This window comes from Poecile atricapillus, chromosome 26, assembly GCF_030490865.1.
Source record: "Poecile atricapillus isolate bPoeAtr1 chromosome 26, bPoeAtr1.hap1, whole genome shotgun sequence".
Taxonomy (NCBI): domain Eukaryota; kingdom Metazoa; phylum Chordata; class Aves; order Passeriformes; family Paridae; genus Poecile; species Poecile atricapillus.
In genome coordinates this window covers 4,561,098-4,583,791 of record NC_081274.1, presented here as the reverse complement: position 1 = coordinate 4,583,791, position 22,694 = coordinate 4,561,098, and the positions used below count along the sequence as shown (strand labels likewise).

Here is a 22,694-nt window from a genome sequence, read left to right as displayed (position 1 = left end):
CCCGGGAGATGAAGTGTACGTTAAAAGCTGGAACGAAGAACCATTAAAAGAAAGGTGGAATGGACCCTATCAGGTACTGTTAACTACCTTGACAGCAGTCAAAGGAGCTGGACTGGATCCCTGCATACATTACACCAGAGTGAAGAAGGTTTCCCCTGCACTGTGGACTGCACAAACTGTAGGGCCAACAAAGCTGCAGATAGAGCGGGTTTGATTGTTTCAAATGTCTAGGTTGCTAGTGACTGTAATGATGATTATTTTATGGCCTTTAGGGCCATCAGTTGGAATCACTGTTACCTTGGGATGTGAAATGCAAAAGGATCAGCTGACAACTCTTCATTTTAGAATGAAGAGGGATGTGGGGGTGCAGCCAGAAACACAAGTGATAAAAGTCTCTAATACTATTCAGACAGAAAATGGGATGATTGCATTAATGAAAGATTTTGCCAACGTGCAAAACACCAGCAAAATAACTGCCTGTCTGCCAATACCAAAGGCAGCAGGAGACCCAATAAATTAAAGAATTATAACATCAAAATTTCCTGAAATACAAAAGAATAAAAATGAAAATGTGAGCTGTGTATTGCAAATAGATTACGAGTACCCAAATAAGACAGTGTTTGAAAATGCTGTGAAGCCAAAGTATTCATCTGTATGGGATTGTCATGAAAATGGAGGAAAGTATGAACCAAAACTAGGCTGGGATGGGGGATTAGGGAATTATGGATGGTGTTATGAAAAGATAGCAAAGGTTATTAAAGAAAAGATTCCAGTATCAAAGTGGAAGTGTGAAGGACAGGAAGGAAAAGATCGGGCTGAAGCTTGGGACAGTGCATGGTCAATGAGTGTGCTTCAGAAATTCCAATCTATGGCAGATAGCCCTTGGTGCATTAAGTGGGAAGGCTCTGAAAATGAAACAGATCCAGGGGTATGGAACACTGCAACCAGTAGTAGAATGGAGGCAGACAAAGTGAATTGGTGGGTATGGAACAAAACTTAGGACTGTACTTCTGATGATGAAGAAATAAAACAAATGCTACCACTAGTGGTAGCTCTGCAAATTGGATGTGCCTGCAGAAGAATCAAACATAAACAAGGTGAAATAAATGACAAGACAGGACAAGTGATCCAAAAGGTAATATGTAGCACAAGTACAATTCAGAGTCCAGGCCAATTTGGATGGGCAGCAAGCGATGGCACCTGGACAACACATCTGCCTGTAGGTGAAAAAGTAAAAGAGATTACTTTAGACCTTATGCCCAATTTGGAAAAGGTCCCCATTCAAGGGAGAGCTGAACTTCTGCAAATAAGGACGAGACGAGAAGTTCAGGAAAACAAAATTGAAGATAAAGAAAGATGTCTGGAACCCTCCAGCAGTGTAAAATTTGAGTGGGCTCTGGAATCCTTGTTTGGTCCAATAGCAAATTATAATAATAGAAAGATGTTGTACAAACTTACAGGTCAGGTAGAAAGATTGGCAAGAGTTACCAAAGAGGGATTTAGAGAGCTAAATGTACAATTACAAGCCACAACTAAAATGACCCTGCAAAACAGATTGGCTTTAGATATGTTATTGTTGAAAGAACACGGAGTATGTGGGTACCTAAAAGGACAAATTGATCACTGCTGCATCCACATCCCAAATGGAACTGCAGATGTAGAACATGACATTAATCCATTAAAACAAATAGAACATGAACCACAGAAAGAGAGGGAAGATCTGACCACAAGTTGGGTAGATAAAATTTTTGAAGGCTTAGGAACAAAACTATTCCTGAGAGTCTGATAATCGTACTAATTGTGTTCTTACCAATCTGGTTAATCTGTGCAGTTCTGAAAGGAGAGATAAAGAAAAGAGTATCCTGGAACCAGAAGATAATAAAGGCGCTGACACGGGACAGAGATCCACATCCACATTTGTCATCTCCAAGTCCTCCAGAGTGTAACAACGCTTACGACAACTGTGGATTCCAAGATGAACATCAAGTATAAACACAGAAAAAGGAGTGTATATAGTGAAAGCATTACACTTATAGTAAAGTGAAATACTTTCAAAGGGGGGAAATATGTTACTATGGGGTTAAATGTTTTTGAAAATGTTTCTTAAAATCATGTAGAGGTAGGCCACAAGAATGCTTGGTATTAGGGATGGTCTAGCAAGCTGAAATGTTTACGGTAATGGGAACTGGTACTTGGGGTCACCAAGATACCCACCCAGAGATAAGATTCAGACATGTTTGTGCAAGGATGAGTTAAGTCTCATGAAGGAATATAGATAAAATTAATGAAGATTTATTCATGAAGTAATATTGATAAGGTTGTTATAGTGATTACTGCTACAGCTGAAATTGTATGTGCACTTTGCACAAAGACGATGGAGCTAGATTTGGGTTGCTGATACCCCTAGTTCACCCACGCTTCAATAAAACACCTGCATACAGTCAATCTACAATTATGTGTGTTCCTGAATGCTAAGAAAGACAGATCAAAAACTTCCAAAACACCAAAAATCTGATATCCCCCCCAAAACAGAAAGATTCTGCCCCCACAAAAAAAACCACAAAAACCACCGACATTCAGCCCAATAAAGCTCAGAAACTCCAAGATTCAGCCCCGTGAAAATCGTGGATCTCCCTGCCCGGGCACTCACTGCATGGGGGGGTGAGGGGGGCAATGAGGCCGGGCCGGAGCAGGGGGTGCCTGAGAGAGGCCCCGAGCCCGGGGGAAGCCCCTGCAGAGCCATGGAAGTGGCTCCTGGCCGGACTCGGGGATCCCCCTGGCGATCCCCGCTGGAGCAGCCTGGTCCTGAGGGACTCTGGCCCCTGGCAGGGACCCCAGGCTGCAGCAGGACAAGGATTCCTGTCCCTCAGGGGGAGGCACTGACATGACCTGACTGTGACCCCCATCCCTGTGCCTCTGGGCGGGGAGGGGGACGGAGAGGGGCACAAAGTTAAGCCCGGGAAGGAGGGACAGCTGGGGGGAAGATGGATTTCCGGAGGAATTACTTCTCATTTTCTTGCTCTGACATGTTGGATAATAAATTCAATTAATTTCCCCAAATCAGGTGTGCTGTGCCTGTGACCAAGGATTGAACTGTCCCCACCCTCATCCAGACCCCCGAGCCTTTCCTTGTGTGTTCTGTTCCCCGCTCGGGGCAGGAAGCAGAGTCACAGAGTTTTGGCCTCGCTCCGACATAGCCCTGCTCCATCCCGGACTCACCCCCAGCTCGCAGCGCCCTCAGCTCCCGGGCACCCCGAGCTCCCGGCGCTTCAGCGCAGCGGCGCTTCCTTGGCCTCCTGCCCGGGCCGGGCCCAGCGCCGGGGCCGCTCCTCAGCCCAGGCTAACGAGAAATGGCGGAGCTCAGCCCAAGGCAGGCGAGGCCGTGCCGTGTGCAGAGCCCGCCGCTGGCTGCGATTGGCTGCTTCTGCCGTCACTCGTGGCTCTGGCGCGCGCTGATTGGGCAGAGCGGGGACAAGCCCGGCCCCGCTGGCGCCCCCAGGGCGGCCGTGGGGCAGGAGAGCCGCCATTGCCGGAGCGTCTGTGCGGGCCCGGCAGCGGCGGCAGCAGCGGCCGGAGCCCGGTGAGGCGGCGGCGGAGCTCGGAGGCGGCCCCAGCCATCGCAGGTGGGAGCCGCGCTCGGTTCTGCGGGGGCTCGGGGCTCGCTGCGGGCCCGGGAGGTTGTGTAATAAATGGAATTGATTCATGCTGACTAAATTGTAACTATTCGGAATGTTATTATTAGAAGCAACCAATGGAATCAGTGTTATAAGGCAGATGTACCCCTTTGCAGATATTACATGTTAAAATTGAGGTACAGGATGTAGTTTAGAAGATAAGTGATGTCTCATGACCAAAACGGCCTTGAGATGGACAAAATTAAAACGACTTTAAGCATTGGGCCTAAAAACCAGTAAATATCAGACTAATTAGTAGAGTAACATAACACAACGCTTAGTACGCACACGCAAACCTGTAAGGTTATCCAAAGGACAATGAGGAAGAGGAGAAGCCTTCACCAAAAGACCCCCAAAAGAAAACTGAAGACCCCCTAACAACAAGTGAAGCATGTGCCGTGATGAAAAGTGACCTAAAGTCAGCAGAATCAGAAATAGGAGAAAACATACGGGAAACATAAATGAATATGTATAAGCATACAGTATATAAGGTTAGCTTGAAGTGCTTTGTTCTGTACGTGAGGCAGGGTGGGGAACCCCCTCCGTACCCCGGGTCGGTTTTGCTTATGCCTTAACCATTTGTAACCACTGGCCAATTATATTCACACATATATATATATATATATAAATATATATCTGAATATATCTACTAAATTTTATCTTTCTTACTAAATTGTATTCTTTTACTAAATTGTATTCTTTTATTATTTTGTATCCAATTTAATAAAGTATATTATCAATTAATTAGATTGATTATTTGGAAATTTGAAAGTCATTTATAACAATTCGATGCCAAAACCCAGGAACTCCAATCTAGGGGAATACATGGAATACATGGGAATACATGGGAATCCCGGAGAGGAAAAACAAGCAGAAAATGATTAATTATTATTTGTTTAAATAGACAAAGAAAATGATCCGAAAATATCATTTGAATTGGCCAAAGTTTGGATCGTTTAAAGATTAGATTTGTTAAGCTTTAAATCAGTATGTAAATTCAAAAGAACCTTTTTATCAAGAAGAGAGCGACTCTGCTACCCTGTAGCTTCCCCGGGGTGTGGGGAAAGATAAATTCATTACTAAAACACAAGAAAGCGAGAGTTATCTGTTGTATCCTTTACAAACTAAAACGTAGGAAAAAAAAAAAAGAGGTAAAACTGTTCCTTCATCTAAAGATATTTTGCTGGAAATAGAAACAGCAGCATTACCTAAATCCCATTTAACTGAAAAGTGTGCAGTGCTGGCTGTGCCAAGTGAACTCTAACATATAACACGACTGACCATTTGTTACAACCTGGCATTAATTTGGTTTGGTTTATTATATTTAGACATTCAAAAGACAAATTCTGCCTTGCTTAGAGTCTGTGAAGCACAAACACATTTTATGAATATATAGTATCTAAATGGTGTGTTACAGTTGTGTTATGTGCATTATAAGTGTTAAAAACATGTAGCACAGGATTTTTCACAGAACCTTAAATTTCCGTATTTTTTAAATATGTTTGTTTTTCAATATTTTGTATAGTCAATATAAATGGTTTTGACTAAATGTTTTATTTATTTAACAGCAAAATTTTTTCTAGAAGAAGCCCCTGTTAATTAAAGCTTTATTAATAAATTGCTAACTGAAGTTGTGGAAAAAGTAACTTTTATTGTAGTTGGCACATCTCTGGAGCTTTAGTAGTTTAAATTAAAAGAAAAAAAATATAACTGACTAAGAGAGAGAGAGAGGTAAGACAGTGCTGTGAAATCTGTGCCATCCTTGAAACAAGCAGAGTTGAAGTGGCTCATAGGAACCTTATGAGGCCAAGGGTAGCAGTGAGACCAAACGTGTCAGTGACCAGACCCCAGGGTATAAACTTTGCTACCAAGAAGAGCGGCACCTCGGCCCTTGGCTGCAGCCCAAGGGGCCTTGAGGAAGGTAGAGAGTGAAAACTCCTGAGGATTATTTTCACTGTGTTCATTAAGATACCCTTGGCAACTGGCCAAAACCATAAAGCAGGATGGGACAGAATCCAAAAAAAAAGAAAGAAACAAGCGATATTAAAACAAGCAGCACAAAAGCAAACAATGAGCAAACAAACTATGCAAAAACAAAATCACAATAATTCTGATCCATGTGACAAATGCAAACAAATATGACAAATGCAAAAACAAGATAAAATCTGTGTTTGTGGCACATCCATATGTTAATGCTGCCTGTTACAATCACAGTAATTTTATAAAAGTATAAAAAAATCTCAGGGAAAGAATTAGAGAAAATTAATAAGTAGTGTGAACAGTTGAAACAGCAGTATAGCAACTGAGATTGGCCAACCATAACTAAAATATTTTTGTAAGTTAAATGCAAGAAGTAGTTACAGAACTAAAATTATTTAAATGTTAAATTTGTGAAAGACTTAAAATAGCTAAAAAATAGCTGTGGGAAAGTGAGAGTCTAGCTCCAGACCAATTTTTAAAATGAAATCTTACTCAAACCTCCAAGACATTAAAATGACCTGGAAGATAAAGTTTGAATCATCAAATAATTAAAACAGTTTGTATCAGATAACAATACTAACACCTGGCCACCAAAAACTCCTGCTGGATATTAGAGAATGACAAAAAGAAACTAATTGTAGGATAACCATGTTGATTTGTGCTGGTATAAAAGTTCTGGAGCTAACCCTTACCAATCCATAAGTGACCTAAAATTCTATTTGGAACAACCAGGTACAACAAGTAACAAATGGAAAGCCCCTGATAGAATATATTAAATTTGTGAGTAAAGAGCATAGAGTGAATTACCTCAAAGGTGGAGAAGAACCTGTATCTTAAGTGTTACATGACCCTCCTTCTTCGAGGTCCAGGAGCAATATGTTAAGTACACCATTTTATGAAACATTAAAAAACAATAAAAGAGACTTGAACCTTGACTTTCCAAAAGCAAGAAGAAACCAGAAATGAAGACAAATGGCCTGCAGAGAGATGACCCAGCCACTTGAGCTGCAGATGGATCTTAGAGATACAGAACCCAAATCTATCTATTGAATCAGTTCATAAAGCTGCAGACAGTAGTTAAAGTTGTTTCAAACCACACCTCTACTGCCCTAAAGCTGCTGGCCAAGCAACATTCACAAATGTGTGCATTTGTTTATCAAAACAGAATTGCCCTGGAGTATTAGTTAGCTGAAGAAGGGGGAGTTTGTAGAAAGTTTAACAAATCTGAGTGTTGTATAAAGATAAATGATTATAGAAGAGCCGTCACAAAAATTGCTAAAGATATATATACCAGTTCAAAAATAGAATTTTATTTTGAAGACTGATTAGTGAGATAACCTAAGAAGTACTTAGTGGAAAAAGTTAAAATTTATGGTATAGTGTTTTATATTAAGATTATTGTTTCTATTTTGTATAATTTCATGCCTTATTAGACTATTCCATTCAGTAATTCAAGGAATACTGAACGAAAAGAAACTATAATAGCTCAAAAAAAAAGTTAACTAAATTTGAAAGAGAGTGCAAAAAGCTTGATACAGCATGAAAAATGTTAAAAAATTAGAAATGAAAATAAAGTAAATGCAAGCAATGAAATTATGGAGAAGATAAAAAAATAAGATTCAAGTCTATGTTTTTTTTAAAAAAAGGCATGAATAAATGTAATCAAAAGGAGAAATGGGGTATTAAAATAAATGGAATTGATTCGTGCTGACTAAATTGTAACTATTCGGAAAGTTATTATTAGAAGCAACCAAAAGAATCAGTGTTATAAGGCAGATGTACCCCTTTGCAGATGTTACATGTTAAAATTGAGGTACAGGATGTAGTTTAGAAGATAAGTGATGTCTCAAGACCAAAACGTCCTTGAGATGGACAAAATTAGAACACCTTTAGGCATTGGGCCTAAAAATCAGTAAATATCAGACTAATTAGTAGAGTAACATAACACAACGCTTAGTACGCACACACAAACCTGTAAGGTTATCCGAAGGACAATGAGGAAGAGGAGAAGCCTTCACCAAAAGACCCCCAAAAGAAGACTGAAGACCCCCTAACAACAAGTGAAGCATGTGCCGTGAAGAAAAGTGACGTAAAGTCAGCAAAATTTGAAATAGGAGGAAATTTACAGGAAGCATTAATGAATATGTATAAGCGTACACTATATCAGTTTAGCTTGAAGTGCTTTGCTCTGTACATGAGGCAGGGTGAGGAACCCGTACCCCGGTCGGTTTTGCTTATGCTTTAATCATACTTAATTACTGGAAATTATAGATCTAAATTGTAATTTTTTGCTAAATGATATTCTTTTACTAAACTGTATTCTTTTATTATATCAAATTACTATTCAATTTACTAAATTGTATTAATTTTTAATTAAACTGCCATTAACCCAAGGGACCTAGCTGTCAAAATTGTAATTTCTTTTATAACAACCGGTGAGGCGGCGGCGGAGCTCGGAGGCGGCCCCGGCCATCGCAGGTGGGAGTCGCGCTCGGTTCTGCGGGGGCTCGGGGCTCGCTGCGGGCCCGGGAGGGGGCGGCAGGGGGCTGTGGCGGGTGGCTTGTGCCGTGGCCGGCCCGTGTTGGCCCTGGGCTGAGGGCGCTGCGGGAGCGGCTGCCCGCGGTCTCCTTGCCGCTGGGGCCTGGGCAGGAGGCGGTGGCGGAGCAGCGCTGGCTCGTCCCGCTTCGTGTCGGGAGGCCGGAGGTGGCTGCGCTGTGCCCGGGACGCTGCGCTGGGGCCGCCTCCGAGCTCCGCCGCCGCCTCACCGGGCTCCGGCCGCTGCTGCCGCCGCTGCCGGGCCCGCACAGACGCTCCGGCAACGGCGGCTCTCCTGCCCCACGGCCGCCCTGGGGGCGCCAGCGGGGCCGGGCTTGTCCCCGCTCTGCCCAATCAGCGCGCGCCAGAGCCACGAGTGACGGCAGAAGCAGCCAATGGCAGCCAGCGGCGGGCTCTGCACACGGCACGGACTCGCCTGCCTTGGGCTGAGCTCCGCCATTTCTCGGCAGCCTGGGCTGAGGAGCGGCCTCGGCGCTGGGCCCGGCCCGGGCAGGAGGCCAAGGAAGCGCCGCTGCGCTGAAGCGCCGGGAGCTCGGGGTGCCCGGGAGCTGAGGGCGCTGCGAGCTGGGGGTGAGTCCGGGATGGAGCAGGGCTATGTCGGAGCGAGGCCAAAACTCTGTGACTCTGCTTCCTGGCCCGGGCGGGGAGCAGAACACACAAGGAAAGGCTCGGGGGTCTGGATGAGGGTGGGGACAGTTCAGTCCTTGGTCACGGGCACAGCACACCTGACTTGGGGAAACTAATCGAATTTATTATGGAACGTGTCAGAGCAAGAAAATGAGAAGTAAAGTAATTCCTCCGGAAATCCATCTTCCCCCCAGCTGTCCCTCCTTCCCGGGCTTAACTTTGTGCCCCTCTCCGTCCCCCTCCCCGCCCAGAGGCACAGGGATGGGGGTCACAGTCAGGTCATGTCAGTGCCTCCCCCTGAGGGACAGGAATCCTTGTCCTGCTGCAGCCTGGGGTCCCTGCCAGGGGCCAGAGTCCCTCAGGACCAGGCTGCTCCAGCGGGGATCGCCAGGGGGATCCCCGAGTCCGGCCAGGAGCCACTTCCATGGCTCTGCAGGGGCTTCCCCCGGGCTCGGGGCCTCTCTCAGGCACCCCCTGCTCCGGCCCGGCCTCATTGCCCCCCTCACCCCCCCATGCAGCGAGTGCCCGGGCTGAATCTTGGAGTTTCTGAGCTTTATTGGGCTAAATGTTGGTGTTTTGGTTTTTTGTGGGAGCTGAATCTTTCTATTTTGGGGGGATTTCAGATTTTTGGTGTTTTGGAAGTTTTTGATCAGTCTTTGTTAGCATTCAGGAACACACATAATCACAGACTGATTATATGCAGGTGCTTTATTGAAGCGCGCTGGAACTGGGGGTATCAGCAACTCAAATCTAGCTCCATCGTCTTTGTCCAAAGTGCACATATTTCTGCAATTTCAGCTGTAGCAGTAATCACTATAACAACCTTACCAATATTGCTTCATTAATAAATCTTCATTATCTTTATCTATATTGCTTCATGAGAGTTAGCTCATCCTTGCATGAACATGTACGAATCTTACCTCTGGTGGGTATCTTGGAGACCCCAAGTACCAGTTCCTGTTACCGTAAACATTTCAGTTTGCTAGACCATCCCTAGTACCAAGCATTGTTGTGGCCTACCTCTGCATGATTTTAAGAAACATTTTCAGAAACATTTAACCCCATTGTAACGTATTTCCCCTCTTTGGAAGTATTTCACTTTAATAAGTGTAATGCTTTCACTATATACAGTCCTTTTTCTGTGTTTATACTTGATGTTCATCTTCGAATCCACAGTTGTAAGCGTTGTTACACTCTGGAGGACTTGGAGATGACAAATGCGGATGTGGATCTCTGTCCCGTGTCAGCGCCTTTATTATCTTCTGGTTCCAGGATACTCTTTTCTTTATCTGTCCTTTCAGAACTGCACAGATTAACCAGATTGCTAAGAACACAATTAGTAGGATTATCAGACTCTCAAGAATAGATTTGATCCAGGAGCTCACATTCCATCCCAACCCTTCAAAAATTGTAAGTACCCATCTTGTGGTCAGATCTTCCTGCTCTTTCTGTGCTTCATGTTCTATGGGTTTTAATGGATTAATGTTGTGTTCTACATCTGCAGTTCCATTTGGGATGTGGATGCAGCAGTGATCAATTTGTCCTTTTAGGTACCCGCATACTCCGTGTTCTTTCAACAATAACATATCTAAAGCCAATCTGTTTTGCAGGGTCATTTTAGTTGTGGCTTGTAATTGTACATTTAGCTCTCTAAATCCCTCTTTGGTAACTCTTGCCAATCTCTTTCTACCTGACCTGTAAGTTTGTACAACATCTTTCTATTATTATAATTTGGTATTGGACCAAACAAGGATTCCAGGGCCCACTCAAATTTTACACTACTGGAGGGTTCCTGCCATCTTCCTTCATCTTCAGATTTGTTTTCCTGAACTTCTCGTCTCATCCTTATTTGCAGAAGTTCATGTTCTCCCTGGAATGGGGACCTTTTCCAAATTTGGCATAAGGTGGGGAGGCCTAAAGTGATCTCTTTTACTTTTTCACCTCCAGGCCAATGTGTTGTCCAGGTGCCATCGCTTGCTGCCCATCCAAATTGGCCTGGACTCTGAATTGTACTTGTGCTACATATTACCTTTTGGATCACTTGTCCTGTCTTGTCATTTATTTCACCTTGTTTATGTTTGATTCCTCTGCAGGCACATCCAATTTGCAGAGCTACCACTAGTGGTAGCATTTGTTTTATTTCTTCATCATCAGAAGTACAGTCCTAAGTTTTGTTCCATACCCACCAATTCACTTTGTCTGCCTCCATTCTACTACTGGTTGCAGTGTTCCATACCCCTGGATCTGTTTCATTTTCAGAGCCTTCCCACTTAATGCACCAAGGGCTATCTGCCATAGATTGGAATTTCTGAAGCACACTCATTGACCATGCACTGTCCCAAGCTTCAGCCCGATCTTTTCCTTCCTGTCCTTCACACTTCCACTTTGATACTGGAATCTTTTCTTTAATGACCTTTGCTATCTTTTCATAACACCATCCATAATTCCCTAATCCCCCATCCCAGCCTAGTTTTGGTTCATACTTTCCTCCATTTTCATGACAATCCCATATAGATGAATACTTTGGCTTCACAGCATTTTCAAACACTGTCTTATTGGGTTCTTGTAATCTATTTGCAATACACAGCTCACATTTTCATTTTTATTCTTTTGTATTTCAGGTAATTTTGATGTTACAATTCCCCAATTTATTTGGTCTCCTGCCTTTGGTATTGGCAGACAGGCAGTTATTTTGCTGGTGTTTTGCATGTTGGCAAAATCTTTAATTAATGCAATCATCCCATTTTCTGCCTGAATAGGATTAGAGACTTTTATCACTTGTGTTTCTGGCTGCACCCCCACATCCCTCTTCATTCTAAAATGAAGAGTTGTCAGCTGATCCTTTTGCATTTCACATCCCAAGGTAACTTTGATTCCAACTGATGGCAGTGAAGGCCATGAAATAATCACCATTACAGTCACCAGCAACCTAGACATTTGAAACAATCAAACCCGCTTTATCTGCAGCTTTGTTGGCCCCACAGTTTGTGCAGTCCACAGTGCAGGGGAAACGTTCTTCACTCTGGTGTAATGTATGCAGGGATCCAGTCCAGCTCCTTTGACTGCTGTCAAGGTAGTTAACAGTACCTGATAGGGTCCATTCCACCTTTCTTTTAATGGTTCTTCGTTCCAGCTTTTAACGTACACTTCATCTCCCGGGGGGATGTCATGAACTGGATTCTCAAGAGTCAGCGGCCTGTTCCACACAAGGGTGCTCCGAAGTTGAGCTCGAGCTTTTCCAAGAGACAGAACATAATTCTACACCTCTTGCTTCCCTGTAACATGTACATTTGGATTAGGTTCAGGGGATTCATATGGTTTCCCATCCAATATCTCATGAGGACTGACTGACATCCCGCTTCTAGGCTTTATCCAAATCCTCAGCAGTGCTATTGGTAAAGCTTGTGGCTGCTGCAATTTAGCCTCTTGGCATATTTTTCTGATTTGCCTCTTCAATGTCTGATTCATCCTCTCTACCTGTCCACTGGATTGGGGTCTCCATGGTGTATGGAGATGCCAAGCTATTCCCAGCAACCTACTCACCTCCCTCACTACTGTGGCTGTGAAATGTGGGCCCCTATCTGATGATATTCCTAGAGGCACCCCAAATCTTGGAATGATTTCTTGCAGTAACCACTTGACTGTCTCTTTTGCTTGATTTGTGCTACAGGGAAGAGCTTCTGGCCATCCTGAAAATGTGTCAAGCCCTACCAATAGATATTTGTATTCTCGTGTTCTTGGTAATTCTACAAAATCTACTTGCCAATAATCTCCTGGTTTTCCCTAATTGTGCCTGTCGTCTAGCCACTGGATTGTTCTTTAAGCAAATTTCACATTTTGACATTACTGATTTTGCCATTGTTGACATCTGTACTGAAATTAAACTTTGTTTTAACAATTTCACCAGTGCCTCTGCACTCCAATGACATTTGTTATGTTTAATTTGTAGAACTTCTGTCATTATCGAGGGGGGTACCACTACTTGTCCCTGTGTAGTCACATACCACCCTTCTGAATTATTCTGTGCATTCAGTGAGCGTCCCAATTTCTCATCTTCTATTGAATATTTTGGTTCTGGGGGTAAATTGAATTGAGATACATTAGTTTTTAAAGGTATCAATGCCATTGCAGTTTGTACTTCTCGAGCAGTTTGTTGGGCTGTCCAGTCTGCTTTCCGATTTCCCTCATGAATTTTGGAGCTTCGTGATTGGTGAGCTTTGCAGTGCATGATTGCTACTTGCTCAGGCTTTTGTACTGCTTTTATTAATTGCAGGACTGCATCTTGATGTTTAATGTGTGTACCTTGAGAAGACAGCAGTCCTCTTTCTTTCCCCAGTGCCCTGTGTACATGCACCACTCCAAAAGCATGTTTTGAATCAGTCCAGATATTTACTTTGTTCCCTTCACTCAGCTCTAATGCCCTGGTTAAAGCAACCAGTTCTGCTCGTTGGGCAGATGTGTTTGCTGGTAAGGAAGAAAGCTGGATTCAAAAGGTTAGCTGTCTTTAGTGTGACATCATCCTGCTCGGTTAGGATTACCTGGAATTTCATCATCCTGCTTGGAGATAGCCAATGGCCCCCCTTTTGTTCTAAAACAGTGGTCACCATGTGTGGCACATAGACATCTGTGTGTCTACCCATCGTGAGTTTCCTGGCTTCTTGGATCAGCATCACAGTGGCTGCAACTGCCCACAGGCATGAAGGCCATCCGGCACTCACGTTGTCAAGTTGTTTGGAAAAGCAGCCTACCGGCCTTTTCCAGCTTCCCAAATGTTGGGTCAGCACTCCCAGTGCTGGGTGTGATCTTCCATGCACAAACAGCTGAAAATCTTTGGATAGATCAGGCAATCCTAACACCGGAGCTGTTGTCAATGCCTCCTTCAGTCTGAGGAAGGCCTCCTTCTGTGGTCTGCCCCAGGTAAGCGGTTGTGTCTTCTGGGCTTCATACAGGGGCTCTGCAATTAGTCCATAGTCCATGATCCACAGGTGGTACCACTCTGTCATCCCAAGGAAAACTTGTAGCTCATGTAGGTTCTGGGGTTCTGGAATGGCACAAATGGCTTGAATACGATTAGTACCCAGCTTACACTGTCCTTGTGAGATTTCACATCCCAGGTAAATCACAGTCTGCTGGGAAATTTGTGCCTTTTCTTTAGACACCTTATATCCTCCCATTCCCAGCTGATTTAAAATTTCAATTGTTACCTTTATGCAGTCTGTTGAGATGTTAAACACATCTCTGCTGAGTGGTGGAAAAGAAACATTAAAATTCCTTTCCCCAAGGCAAAGGCAAACCTAGTGTGACCAGAGAAATAAGTTTTTAAGCCATTTTAAAGTTGATCTGTTCTGCCAGCAGCTAATCCCAGGCAGGGCAGAGTGTGAGTGTAATTGAGAGGCAGAGTGGAATTGTCCCGGTGCCTTCCCCAGCAGCTGTGGCGAGGGCAGGCACAGAAAGGGCTGAAGCTGCAAGAGTGAGAGCAAGGATTGTCTGGCAGTGGCTGGAGATGGCAAAGGAGGGTGGCCAGGCCGAGGATTTGAGCAGAGGATCTGTGGGCAGGCCCAGGGGCTTCCCCCGCTGGGGAGCCCTGGCTGCTGCTGCGTTGCCTTCAGTGCAGGCTCAGGGGTGGCCTGTTTAATATTCCCTTCCAATTCAGATTTCTGAGTCTGGAAGAGCCATGGCTGGGGCATCAATTATTTTATTTTTTTCATTTTGTTAAGTTTTTTTCTCTTTCTTATGTCCACCCCGTAACATTGAGAATATCTGGGAGTAAAAAAGTCACACAGTGTTGTGGCTAGAAGAGAGAATCCTCAATCCAGCTCCTGCAATTCCCTGTTAATGATAAGAATAATTCCATCTCCATTTTAGTCCTGCGAAATGTTATTTCTGAGATTCCCTGGACCCTCTCAGGGTCAATATACCACAAGCCTTCAGTCAAAATAGGTCTCAAATATTTAAACATTTTCTCCACTATTTGAACTTTTCCGTCAGATACTCAAAGCTGCTTTTTTGCCTGCAAATGAAGCCATTTCACAGAGACTTCCTCTACCTCTTCTCCTTGTCCTCCTGACTGGATCAAGTCACCCACATCCTGCATTAAGCCAGTCCCTGGGGGTGAGGTCAATTCCTTTGATATTTCCTGCAAGGCTTGCCCCAGTCAGGCCGGTGCTTCCGTGCATCCCTGCAGAAGGACCGTCCATGTCTTGAGCGTTTTCCCTTCTACCTCTTGTTGCCAGCCCAAGGCAGAATTGTGTTTGCATCCTCTGTGAGTGGGCAGATCCCCAGAAAGCATCTTTTGCATCAAGTTGTGAATGGCAGCAGTGTGAGGAGGGCCCCTGGTTGAGGATGGTGTAAGGATCTGAGAGTGTGGGGTGCCTCGGTTTCATCATCTCATTTCTTGTTCTTGGGTCCTGCAGCATTCTGTGGATTCCATTGGATTTCTTCTTTGGCAGGATAGGAGCATTCTAGGGAGCCATCCCTGGCTCCCCAAGCCGTGCCTTGAGCAGGACTCCCAGACAGGCTGTGAGCCCTTCCTTCCCTCCCTTGGAACAGGGGATTGCTTTTCGACACCTCTTGTCCTGGTTGCTTCAGGGAAATTTGGAGAGGCTCCATATCTAATTTTGCCAATTTCCCTGGGGCTGCCCACACTTGTGGGTTCACTTCAGCCTAGGCTCTGCCAGACATTTGACACAGAGGTACAACAGAACCAGCCACTGTTTCACCTTTTGCAGCATTAATTTGCATTCCCAATTTAGCCATCAAATCCCTTTCCAGTAAATTACAGTCACAATTGTGAGCAAATAAAAATTCCTGCATTTTAAACCCATCCCACACATCTGCTAATAGTGGCTGAAAGAAACACACCCACTCATCTTTCCCACTTAGTGCCTTAATAGCTAAAATATTCCCTAGCACATTTAGGTCTAAGATTCCGAGTGGATGGAGAGGCCCCTGTGTCCATCAGGAAAGGTCTCCTCTGGATCCAGAGCCACCCTGGATGTTCCCAAGGGCTGCAGTGTGGTGGGTCCCTGGTGGAATGGGAGCTGTGAGACCGCTAAGAATCCGTGTCCATCAAGGGCTGGACTTGCTGGTGCTGAGGGTGCTCCTGTCTGTGCTTGCAGTGTCCTTGTGCCCTGCAGCTGGAAGGCTGATTCCTTGCCAGGGGCTGTTTGGGTGGGCTGTCCCCTGGCCAGGAGGGCAATGCCTGTGTCAGGTGCTTGTGGCCGAGGGTGTGCCCTGGGTGCTGGGGCCCCCTTGGGCCCTGGGCTTGATCCCTCAGGGGCTGTAGGAAGTGTGCCATGGCCTTTGCCTTCAGCTTGGCCTTTTGCTCATCCCTTGCTGCATTCAGCTGCTGAGCCTTTGGGAGCAAGTGCTGCAGGGGCTTCTTGTGGCCCTGCTGCAGCCCCCCTCAGTGCCTGTGGGTGCTCATTGTGTGGCAGCTGCTGAGCTTTCTGCAAAATCCTTCCTTTCTCCAGGGACCCCACCACAAAATGCTTTCAAGATCATCTGGATCCTTGCAGGTCTAATCCCCATTTCTGAGCTGTTCCTTCCTGGTGCTGGCTGTGCTGAGGCTCCCCTCCCCAGCCCGTATCCCAGAGCCGGTCCCTGTCCTGCCGCAGTGTCCAAAGGCGGCCCCCCCGGCGGGCAGGGCCGGCAACTCCACGGGGCCGGGCAGCGGCCGGGGCGTCCCGCAGCCTCCTGGGGGCCGGGGGCCACTGCCGGCCCTGCCCGGGGGGTGCTGGGGTCAGGCAGCGCCCGGCGCTGAGCCCCGGCTGCCCCACAGCCCCGGCCCGGCCCCACAGCTCCCCACAGGCCCCCAGCCCGTGCTCCCGGTGCCGCAGCTCTGCGCCCGCTCCTGCCGCTCCCAGCTCAGAGAAACCCCCTGAAATCCTGACCTCCTTCTTTTCCTGTCCTGGAAAACTGGGATACAAAGGATCTGAGTCAGCTGGCAAATTCTGAGGATAAGACTCTTCAGAGGGGGGTCCCAATCCTCATTATTTCTTTCTTCCTCTTCTTTTCCATCATCATTTTTCTTACCCCATGGATTGCTCCTGCTGCTTCTTGCCTGAAGCCCATTCCTGCACACTCCCCTTCAGCCAATCCCTTCCCAGCACACCAACACCATCCATCCCCTCTTGTCTAAATCCCTTCTGGACTTCCCTTCTTGCCCCCCTGGGTTTCCATGTCCTTAATTCCCTCTGGGAGAATGTGCGAACGACCTCCACATGCTCCCAAGGGACCCTTGAGAGATATTTTGGGATCCTCATCCCTTTTGCTGGGACCCCATTGTGGCTTTCCCTTTTGTCCCCTCCCTGGGTGCCCTGCCATGTTTAATCCCCGAAGATGCCACTGTAGTCACTGCTGAGATTTTCAGTGCTCTCTCCCTGCCGACTCTTGAGAGCCCCCCTGATCCGTCCCTCGTCTGTCTCCTGCTCACTCTCGGGTACCCAATCAATCCCCGGTGCCGCCGCCAGCCGAGGGAGCCGATCCCCCAAACTGGGTGAGGCACCTTCAGCTGCACTCAGTGCCCGCCGGCCCGGACGGTGGAAGGAATTGCAGAGGAGCCCCAAGGTGTGTGGAAAAATTGACATCCCCAGAGGTTTCTGTCCACAAGGAAGACAGAGGAGTCCTGTAACAGTAATTTCATTCATAAAAAAGGGTGAGGCCATGGGACATTTCTAATGAGATTTCTCCACTTGCTGGAGGACGCAGCCTCCTTTTCATCCTAATTTTCTTGGTCACATCTCCCTCTTCCCATTGGTTGATGTACTGTAATGTTACAGACTTCCCAATGCACCTCCTACATTCCCCCTTAATATGCACCTTACTTTTGTATAGGTAACGATATTGATGGCTGTGTTAAGTCTTTGTTGTTCTTCTGGAAGTTGATGAATTTAGCAGGACCTTGGCTGAGCAGCAGTCTGTGTCATCAATTCATAACATTTTGTGCAGCTGATGGATCCTCCTGTCACTTCCTTATGTCCATGTCCCTGGCCCCATGTCCAGTGAGGTTGACGGGATCAGTTTGTAAAGAGCCTTTGTTGTTGTTCCTTTGCTGGGGTTCCCCCGTTTTGGGGCCATCCCCCCTGGAGCAGGGTGTCCCCCCTTGGTGCAGGCGCAGGGCTCAGGCAGGGCTGAGGCAATCAGAGCGCGCGGCGCTGATGACTCATCAGTGTCCAGGCAGAGCCGCAGCTGCCAGCGTTCCCCAGCTGGAGCCCAGCTGCGCCCCTCCCCCCCGGGCCTTGGCGCCCCCCTTGAGGGGAATTTGGGGAGGTGGGAGGGGGGAGCGCCAAGGCCGGGCCCCCCCGCGCTGTGGTGGCGGGAGCGGCTGCAGTGGGGAGCGAGTGCGGGCGGAAGCGGCCGAGAGCCCAGCGCTGCCCCAGGCCGAGCTGGCCCAGCTCCATCCGTGCCCCTGCGGTGGGATGCTGTGGGACTGGGGGGGAAGAGGGAGGCGGCAGTGGGTGCTGGGCCTGGGGGCAGGAGGAGAAGGGAAGGAGAAGCAGGGCTGAGGAATAAAATGATCAAAATATGTACCTGGGGTTTTGCAGAAGGAGGAGGAGGAGTGTGAATTAGAGCAGGGCCACAGGAGGAGGAGGAGCAGGAAGAGGAAGCAGCATAAAGTTCATCCCTGTATCTTCAGTTCCCCCACCCCAGGAGTGTTGCCACCCCACATGCAGCAGGTGACTGGGGAGGGGGATCCATGATTTTCTTGGGGCTGAGTCTTGGTATTTCTGAGCTTTACTGGGCTATACGTTGGTGCTTTGGTTTCTTGTGAGGGCTGAACCTTTCTGTTCTGCAGGGGATTTTGGCTGAATCTTGTTGTTTGATTAGTTTTTGATCAGTGTTTTCTTGTTTGAGCTGAATGCTGGTGTTTTAGAGATTCTTTCAGACACAAGATGCCCAATGACTTTCTGAGATGAACTTGGGCAAGGAGGAACCCTCAGCCCAAGGCGCTCTCCTATAGTTTATTTCCCCCCAACCAGGATTTTACGTTCCCAAACCGTGTCCAGATGGAGGAGGATGAGGAAAAGCCCTGGAGATTCCACACGAGGAGGGGCTGTGAACCCAGTCCAGGGAGCTCCGAGGAGGAAAGATCCCCCCAGTGCCAGGAACATGGCCAGAGATCCAACCGGAGCTCAGAGCTGGGGAAGAAGCCCCACAAGTGCTTGGAATGTGGGAAGGGCTTCAGGTGGAGCTCTGACCTGCTCCGCCACCAGAGGATCCACACTGGGGAAAAGCCCTACGAGTGTGGGGAATGTGGGAAGAGCTTCAGCCACAGCTCTAAACTGAGAAATCACCAGAGGATCCACACTGGGGAAAAGCCCTATGAGTGTGGGAAATGTAGGAAGAGCTTCAGAGGTATCTCTGACCTGATGAAACACCAGGTGATCCACACAGGGGAACGGCCCTACACCTGCTTGGAATGTGGGAAGAGCTTTGGGAGGAGCTCCAATCTGAGGGCACACCAGCGCATCCACAGTGGGGAGAGGCCCTACCGAGTGTCCTGAGTGTGGGAAGAGGTTTCACACCAGCTCCAATGTCCTCCTACATGAGCGGATTCACACAGAGGAGAGGCCCTTCCGCTGCCTCGACTGCGGGAAGGGCTTCAAGCAGAACGGCAACCTCACTGTCCACCGGCGCATCCACAGTGGGGAGAGGCCCTACGAGTGTCCCCAGTGTGGGAAGAGCTTCTCACACAGCTCAGCCTTGACCCAACACCAACGGAGGCACCAGTAAGGGAAGCCCTGCGAGTGCCCCGAGTGCGGGAAGAGCTTCGTGCGCTGCTCCAGCTCCATCCCCCATGGGAGGATCGGCGTTGGATGATCCCCAGTGACCCCCGTTGGGCAGAGCCCTGGTGATCCGTGGTCCTGGTGATCCGTGTTGGGAAGACACCTGGCTGGGAGGCTCCACATCTTCCTGTGTCCTTGTGGGCACCTGGATGAAAGCAGGGGAATGAAAATCCAACAGGATACAGAATGACAGTGGGAATTGTTGACTTTCAATCCTTGAGAACCTTTTGCCTCAGGAGCTGTGTGGGCAGAGAAAAGGGGGTGACACCGAGCTTGGGGGGCCCAAGGGGAGCACACACGCTCTGTGGGGGGGGAGGACACGACTCCCAGGACCCCCCCTCACCTTCCTGTACAGGTAGAAGCTGAACCCCAGTACCAGGAAGATAAAGCCCAACATGGAGACTGCAGTCCCCGTCAGCATCTTGCTGTGGGCAATGTTTCACGGCATCCATGATGCATCTGCAGAGATCAGGAACCCCCAGAACCTCTCACAGAACCCCCAAGCTCCTCCAAAGACCCTCCCAGTCTCCCCCAGCCCACCCAGGACCCTCTGAAACCTCCTTTGGAGTCACTAATTTTAAACAATGAACAATTTTAGAAAAATTAGAGATCTTAGCTAGAGATCGGCCTTGCTGGAACTAGTTAGAGTTAATGATTAAGTGAGAAGCAGGATTTGAGATAATGAATCTCGGACTGAGGTAAAAAATTCCTTTTCATTGTATGTTTGTTCAGCTGTGCTTATAATGAGAAAAGAGAAACTGATCAACGGGTTCAGGAAGATCACAGACCTTACATCTGGAAACCCATTTAAAAGTCACAAGGGAGGAAATTTGAGTTGTACCAAATGTCATTTGTAATGTCCACCATTGTAAAGGTAGAAAGGTGAGAGTGAGGAAGAGCAGTTTTCCTTCATCTCTTTATGACCCCTCCTCACCAAAATGACCTCAAATTAGGGAGCCCATCACGTAGGCAGAATGACTTTTTAAACTCATTACCGTGCATTTTAATCCAAAGTGGGGAATGGGAGGTGTTAGAATTGTGAATATGTATTAGTAATAATATGTATTCATCTTTTGGAAATTCAAGACTTTTGTAAATAAATAGACACTGGAATCTTTTGTCAACTTGCAGTGAGTATTAAGGGGATGACTCCTGCACTCGCCCAGTGCTGTGATTAAACATCCACTTTGTAACTTTAAACTGTTGGAGAGGTTTTTTGTCCATTAACAGATTGATGTTGATACTGGATCAATATTGCTATTTTGGTAAATCACTGCCAGTCTCTTCCCAGCCTCCCCAGGACCCACCAGAGCCCCTCCTGTTCCTCTCAGGATCCCACAGCCCCCTCCCAATTTCCCCCCACTGCCCCAGGACCCCCAAACCCTCTCCCAGTCCCTTCCCAGCCCCACCAGGACTCATCAAGACTCTTCCCAGTCTCTTCCCAGCACAACCAACCTCATCCCAATCCCTGCTTTCCAATGCCCAATCTCCTTCCAGCTCCTCCAGGCTCACTCAAATCCCTCCCAGTGACTCCCAGCACCTCCAAACTCCCTCCCAGGGTCCACCAGGACCCCCAGAACCTCATCCCACCCTCCCCAACATCCTTCAAACCCCTTCCCCGCCATCCTAAGCACCTCAATCCCTTCCCCAGTTTAAACCAGTCTATCTCAAACTCCCTCCCAGTTCCTCCCAGCACACCCCAATCCCCCTCTGGGCCCCCCCAGTGCCTCCCCCGCTGCCCCCGGCGCTGTGGGGGCCGGGCCGTGCCCCAGTGCCGGCTCAGGGGGTGCTCCAGGCTGACGTGCTCCACCTGGCAGCTGGAGCTGAGCCCGCATTGCCGGGGGCGGTTTCCAGCAGCACCAGGAGCTGCTGGCTCCAGTCCCCGCTGGGGAGCACGGCAGTGGCCAGCACGTGGCCCGAGAGCTGCTGCTGGCCCTGGGAGCAGCTCAGCTGGATGTGGGCAGGGGAGAAATCCATCAGGGAGCAGAGCAGGCGGCCGGGGCCGGGCTGGGAGCTCGAGGGCACCAGCAAGATGGACACGGTGGGGGCACTGGGAGAGAGCAGAGACAAACTGGGATCAGCTGGAGGGGAACTGGGAGAGATGGGTGAGGAGTGGTGTGGCATTGTGAGGGACTGGGAATGGACTGGGAGGGCCTGGGGTGGCACTGAAAGAGATGAGAGCAGATACTGGGACACTGGAAGAGAGTGTGTAGGTCTGGGAGTGAAGTGAGAATGAACTCGGAATAGAATGGGAATGGGCTAAAAAGTAATGGGAGTGACTCTGGGGCCTCTGGGCGGGACTGTGGTGGGACTGGGAAGGACTGTGGTGGGACTGGGAGGGACTGTGGTGGCACTGGGCGGGACTGTGGTGGCACTGGGCGGGACTGTGGTGGCACTGGGCGGGACTATGGTGGCACTGGGCGGGACTGTGGTGGCACTGGTTGGGACTGGGAATGAAGTGCGCGGCACTGGGAGGCCGAGTCCAGCGCGGGGCTCTCGGCTCTGTGGATCTGCCCGGCAACTGATGAGTCATCAGAGAGACGCGCTCTGATTGGCTGAGAGGCGAGGGACTTAACGAGAGGCGAGATGGACCAGGGGGGCATTTGGGGTGAGGGGGATGGACTGGGAGAGGCTGGGATGGACTGGGAGAGCCACGGGAGCCACTAGGAGGTCTCAGGGATGGGCACAAGGAAGGCTGAGGGCTCTGGGGTGATTCCCAGGGAGGTTTGGAGGGACCTCTCCCTGCCCTTGTCCCGACCAACGAGGACTTGGATTTGTTTCAGTTCAGTGGAATTCATGGTGATTTGGGAGGAACTGGAGCAAAGCAGCTGGAAAGCACAGTGGGCTTGACGAGGACTGAACCAGGGCAGGAGTTGGGGCTGTCTCGAGTGAGCTCTCACAGTGTGAATCTTCATGGGGTCTTTCTAAGGGAATTTTGTTGAATTTTTACATTCATTATTAAAAAGCAGAGTCACAAGTGGAGCTCTGCTTTCAGCTTGAAATGAGGGGATGGAACGTGGGCACTGGGAATTCCGTAACCTCAAGTTGTTCCTTGATAGTGGACACTTTA

At 48.0% G+C, this 22,694-nt stretch overlaps 1 protein-coding gene across 1 annotated transcript in view; it reads right to left on the bottom strand.

Annotated features, from left to right (window-relative positions):
- LOC131588455 (zinc finger protein 729-like) overlaps window positions 1–22,694 on the bottom strand; it is a gene marked incomplete at its 5' end in the record, with an annotated part of 206,536 nt that overhangs the window by 157,911 nt on the left and 25,931 nt on the right.